At 44.3% G+C, this 6,000-nt stretch overlaps 1 protein-coding gene across 1 annotated transcript in view; it reads left to right on the top strand.

Annotated features, from left to right (window-relative positions):
* The first annotated feature begins 422 nt into the window (after positions 1–422).
* Positions 423–6,000, top strand: part of LOC115464394 (histo-blood group ABO system transferase-like) — an 80,041-nt gene continuing 74,463 nt past the window's right edge. Inside the window, exon 1 of the mRNA XM_030194776.1 lies at positions 423–487. The gene's annotated coding sequence lies outside the window, so the exon portion shown is untranslated. The remainder of the gene's footprint in view (positions 488–6,000) is intronic.

The raw sequence follows: 6,000 nt of genomic DNA, 5'->3' as shown, positions 1-6,000 counted from the left end.
AGTAACTCCAACTTGACGTGCAAAGGCAATTACTGCATGGTTAATGTGAGAGACCTTACCGCTAAGTCAATGGCTGGCAGTAAGATCTCAGATGCAAAATTGTCCTGAAAGGTACTTGGTAATTGGCAGCTAAGAGCCACACCTGAGAGCTTAGGGGAGTCTTCCCTCAGCAATCCCCCCAGGGAAAATAACAAGACCTGACCTGGGTCTATTCTTCAACCTGTAATCAGTGAAAGATACACCCTTTGCTGTTTTTGTTTCCTGAAACTAGTGTACTTGATTGTAGCTCATCTTGAACCTGGATTTGGAAAATGCAAGTAATTAAAATCTTGACGTGTATAGTTTTGCAACTGGATACATTTCCTTGTTTCTATTTTAAACTAATGTATTCTGATTTGATTTTACTGACTCGGGCGGACAGCCTCTGGCAGAGAGAGAAAGATCCTGGCAGACTGAGCTGCTATAAGTTGGGCTCCTGCGTGGAAAGGTAAACTTACTTATATTTCTTCTATACTGTTAACATTTCATCTTTCTATTTTTTAGATGATTGATCATCTCTAGTGTTAGCTTGCATTCTCAATGGGAAATAAATGCTAAAGGTGGACTGTCAATTATGTATTTCTAAGGCAAGTGTCATACTCCCCATGAAGCATACAGGTGAACTACAGCACTTACAAAGTACATGTAAGACACTGACGGGGCTCATTTTTGAAACAGAAAAACATCCAAAAAATGGCACAAAGCGGCAGATGGAATGTTTTCGCAAAAACGTCCAAATCATGATTTTTAAAAACTCATATTTAAGACATTTTTCATTGCAGCTCATCTAAATCGCAAAGGGGCATATTGGAGGTGTGCTTTGAGTAGGACTAGGGTGGGCTTATGATTTGGACATTTTTCTGTGATAATGGAACATGGAAAAACATCTAAGGCAAAAAAAATAGGACTTTTTTTTGTCTAGACATGTTTCAATAATGACTAAGGGCCCTGTTTAGTAAGCCGCACTAGAAGCGCGCTAGCATTTTTAGCGCACACTAAGCACGTGAAAACCGTGTAGATGCTCATAATATTCCTGTGGACATTTGCACGGTTAGTGTGCGCTAAAAATGCTAGCGCACCTTAGTAAGTGTTAAAAATGTGCCCTAACTGACCAGATGACCACTGGAAGATGAAGGTATGACCCCCCCCCCTTAATCCCTTGTGATCACTGACTCCTTCCCACCCCCCTATAAGTGAAAGTGACAGTACATAGCAAGCTCTATGACAGCTGCAGATATAAAGGCCATTTCTCTTAGAGCAGTACACAGGTCCCTGCAGTAGCCTAGTGGTTGGTGCAGTGGATTGTTAGAGAAGGGGACCCAGGCCCATATCCCACTCTAACTAGTACACTTGTGGTAGAATATGTGAAACTTCGAAAAGCCACAAAATGCCTTGTGAACCTATCTATAGGTGACACCTACAGGCTTAAGGGCTATTGCAGTAGTGTACAGTTGGGCACAGTACATTTTTGCTATTCCTGGAGCTCTCACCATATAACTGTAAAAGAGGTAGGGTCTGATGTGTACCTGGGACCTTTTATGTGAAGTCTACTGCAGTGCCCCTAGGCTGACCCACTGCTCTGCTGGGATTTCTGTGCGACCAGTCTAATAGGACTGTTGACCCCTAGACATCCCAATGGCTTGTTTTTGTGTATTTTTCCCTTGGACATTTTCTTTTCAAAAATGGTCCCTAAAGAAAGACACACTGAGCACAAAAAGGTCTAAAATATAGCGATTTTTGGACCAAGAAGCTAGATGTTTTTCTGCTTCGAAAATCGCTGTGTTTGACACTGGAGTTTTGGACATTTTTAACAAAACGTCCAAAGTCAGATTTGGATGTCATATCAAAAATGCTACTCCACATATGATGATTTCAAACTTTTTGCCCACAGGACTATACATTCATCTTCAATGTGGCCAGCATGCACAATGCAGGTACATAAGTACCCATGACCTTTGCATCTGCAAGTGAAAGCACATGCTGAGATTTAAAAATGAAGGGACAGATATTCAAAGGACTTTGCTCATTTAAACCCCAATCATTGGGCTGAGAGGGGATATTCAGCGACATTTAACTGGACAGTATCACTAAATATCACCTCTGACCCCCAGGGCACTGTCTGGTTACTGTCGAGGTGATCTGTGGTTTGAATTCAAGACCTTGGAGAATTACTTGTGATACCTTCCTCTGGACTTAGCCTTTGTGGCTTTGTTATTATTGTACTCTACAAATAGGTTATCCCACTGTTAAACATATACGCTTTAAGTCCATTTGTGAACATTCCTTCCCATTCCAAAGGCTAGGCTGTGGAATATGTTACCTATGGAAATGAATATGCAATGCCAGTTGCCTGGACATGGCCCCACATTGATTATCTGGGTCTAATGCAGCCTGTGACTCTCTGTGGTTTTAAAATCACTGGCTGCCATGGGCTGAATATCACCAGCAAAATCTTTGCACTCTCCAACCTAATTCCAGTCACTTTTATATGTACATACAGGATAGTAATAAGTATAGGCAAACTGCATTTTTATCAGGTAAATGAGGATTTACCCATGTCAAAGATGATTTATTTTGTCCTTTAGGGGGCAGTTATCAAATGGTCTACACTGGGAAAAAAATTTGAGTTTACTTTTTGTTCACAGGCTTTGCAACAAGTTTCATAAAGATAGCATGCATGCACATTCACTGTCAAATTTTGCCATGGGTGCAAGGTATGGTTGACCACTAGCAGACACTGGAGATGCCTGACGTAACACAAGAGCAACCAGATAACCTCAGTGGGGAGGAGCTGCAGGACCGGCCTGCACAGAGTTCTCCTAGGGGGAAAGCAGATCCCTTGTGGGCAGAGACCCGTTAGTTGGCATGGCCAGATGCCGCACTAGCTGAGATCCAGCCATATCTACAAGCTAGAGCGACAGCAGCTAGACCAGCTGAGGCAAGACGAACGGGACTGGGAACTGAGTTCAATTCCCACTTCAGGCTCAGGCAGCTCCTTGTGACTCTGGGCAAGTCACTTAACCCTCCATTGCCCCATGTAAGCCGCATTGAGCCTGCCATGAGTGGGAAAGCGCGGGGTACAAATGTAACAAAAAAAAAAGCGGCAGTGGCAAGCGAGGAGCGACAGCGGCATGAGGAGCGGGAGTACCAGCTCTGGAAATTAAAGATGGAGATGGAAATGGTTCATACCCAAAGCTCCAGTCCAACCCCTGCGTCAAGGCCCAAGGCAGGATCCACTGTTTTCGCAGTTTGATGATACCCGAAGTGACATTGATGGATACCTAACTGCCTTTGAAAAAATTTGTCACCTCAATGAGATTCCTCAGAAAGACTGGGTATGCTATCTGGGAGGAAAGCTCACCAGTAGAGCACTTGAGGCATTCCAAGGACTGTCCATGGAGACGTGCTCCAAGTTTAAGAAGGTGCGCAAAGCTTTGTTGAACCATTATGTCATTACACCCCAGACCTATAGACTGAAGTTCCGGACTTTGCAGAAGGGGGCAGATGATACTCACAGTGAGTTTGTGATCCAGTTAAGATACCAGCATCAGTGTTTGCTCAGTGGAGCTGAAGTTAAAACCCTGGAGGCCTGCCAAAACCTGATGGTCCTGGAGCAGTTTCTTCAGCATTGCCGTCCAGAGGTGAGGGAACATGTTCAAGATCACCAGCCCCATACTCCAGAGAAAGCGGCTGAGTTGGCTGACATCGTTATGGCTAATCGTCCCTGGTTGGCAAAGAGAAGCCGTCCTTATCCGCAGCAGCCAGAGCCCTAAGCCAAATATCCCTGCAACCTCAGAGAGTATCAGCAAACCCTCAAGTGTTCCCCAAAATCCTAAAGACTTTAGGCATGAGCGCTCTTGTTATCAGTGTGGACGTACAGGACATTTCAAAGCGGATTTCCCTGATAATCCCAAGAATGCACTAAAGAGCATTTCAGTTCCTTCACAAAGGTTGGCGGCTTTCGTGGGTGGCTCCAGTACCATGAAGGAGACCCACACAGCTGCCACAGCACAAAAAGTTACTGACCATTCATCAAATCAAGTTACTGGCCATTCACAACACTACAGTACCCCAGTAACTGTGAATTAGACCCAGGTGGCTGGGCTTCTGGACACTGGCTTTAGCATGACTTTGTTACGATCAGAGCTAGTGCCAGAAGATGCTATTCTACCAAGGCGCACTGCAGAGGTAGTGCTAGCCAATGGATCCAGAGTACCCATTGCTCGAGTATTCCTGGATTGGGGTACCAAGCCTGGATACAGAGAAGTAGGCATAATTAAAAGCTTGCCGGTACCAAATGTAACCCTATGGGTTAAATGTTAAAAGATTACTTGGCTCATTCTGAATCTGGTGTGGAGACAGTGAGCAGTGCAGTGAAACTGAGTGGTCTGTGTGCATGCGCTGAGTGTTCCGCATGCTGATGGAACTCTCAGGAGAGTGACAAACAGCTCAGGCTGGCAGTTGGGAAGGAGCTATATTGATGAAAACATGTTACTAGGATAAGACTGGAAGAAAGTTGATGCTGGAGATCATCACCTGAAAGAAAAGGCGCCCACCCCCCCACCGTTCAAGAGAGCCAGAGAGAAAACAAAGAGAGCAGCTAAGTGACTGAAACTATTTTAAAAAGTGCACATAAGAGAAAATAGTAAAGGAAACCTGAACAATAAGTGAGAGATAACTAAAAGAAGAAAAAAAGAGTAGAGGAAAACTTACATGTTGAGATCCTTGGGGGTCTCCAGGGGTCTGAGGGACAGGAGAGGGGAGACTTTGAAGAGTCTGGTGTTTTGTGGAATTGAATACACTTAAATGATTTATGTAACTAATATTTATACTTATCTGAAAATGCACTCAATGTTTCTAGAGACTAAACTGATTTGTGTTGCAAACCTGTAATTAAAATACATATGTTAAATTTGCAAGTTGGTAAGATTTCGGTAGCATTTAAATATAGTTCAAATAATAAAAAAAATGTTTTCTTTTTATTGTTAAACTCCCTGGTTGGTGTTGAGTCATTTTGGGGAAACACTGTGACATATTTGGTACCATCATTGTAATACCTTGCTCTGCCACCAGGGGGTTTACAATTGGCGTCATGGACAGGATAAATCACCCCACTTAACACCCTGGGGGTGGCCTTGCCTGTAAATTTAAAGTGTATTGTGGAATGTGTATCAGTGGGTTGTTTCTGGCTAATTTTTAGGTCCCCCGAGGGTCTGAGTTCACTTCCAGCCACAGAATGGAGAAACAGAGAAGATTTTGGGATCGAGGAGCAGATTATAATAGAGAAGATTACTGGGAAGAAGAAGAATACTGTAGAAAAAATGCAAGTTGGCATCATGGACAGTGGTGTGAGAATGCTGGGAGGTTCTCATTTCAAGAGGACTGGAGGCCTCTCATATGTCACAAATGTGGTCAAGCAGGTCATGTCTGGCGACACTGCCGAGCTGACTGGGCAGTGGAAGACCTCCATCATGAGAGGATGCCGAGGTCCATGGCAACCAGAAGCAGCAACCTAGGCCTGTGGTAATATGAGTCAAGCCCTGAAGTTGAAAGGGTCCGGCAACCCAGGTCTAGTCCAACACAGTGGTACCAGGTCTATCAGACCACTGAGGTCCTGACCCTCTCATCTGAGGAGTTGGTTCAAAGACAGAAGAAAGCTCAGTTACTAGCACTAATGGAAGAGAAATTAGATAAGATTGAGAGGGCGTTTGAAAAGTTGGTTGAGGAAGAAAGAAGGAAAAAGGAGGAAGTTGTGGAAAATTCAGATGTTCAGCAGGACGTGGAGTCACCGGTTCCGAATGTAAAAAAAGTCCGTAGACGGTTCAGGAGAGCTGGGGGAAGTGCTCCGGTGCACTTTCACAGCGGGTTTTTATTTTAACGAGGTGGCAGTGACGATGTTAGCGCTGCACGCGCTGAAGAAAAGCCAGGTGCAGGAGTGGACACGAGCCAGCTGTAGCTCGT

The sequence above is a fragment of the Microcaecilia unicolor genome, chromosome 3 (assembly GCF_901765095.1).
Source record: "Microcaecilia unicolor chromosome 3, aMicUni1.1, whole genome shotgun sequence".
Classification (NCBI taxonomy): Eukaryota; Metazoa; Chordata; class Amphibia; order Gymnophiona; family Siphonopidae; genus Microcaecilia; species Microcaecilia unicolor.
The sequence above is the reverse complement of the archived record's forward strand: the minus strand, read 5'-3'. Positions and strand labels throughout refer to the sequence as shown.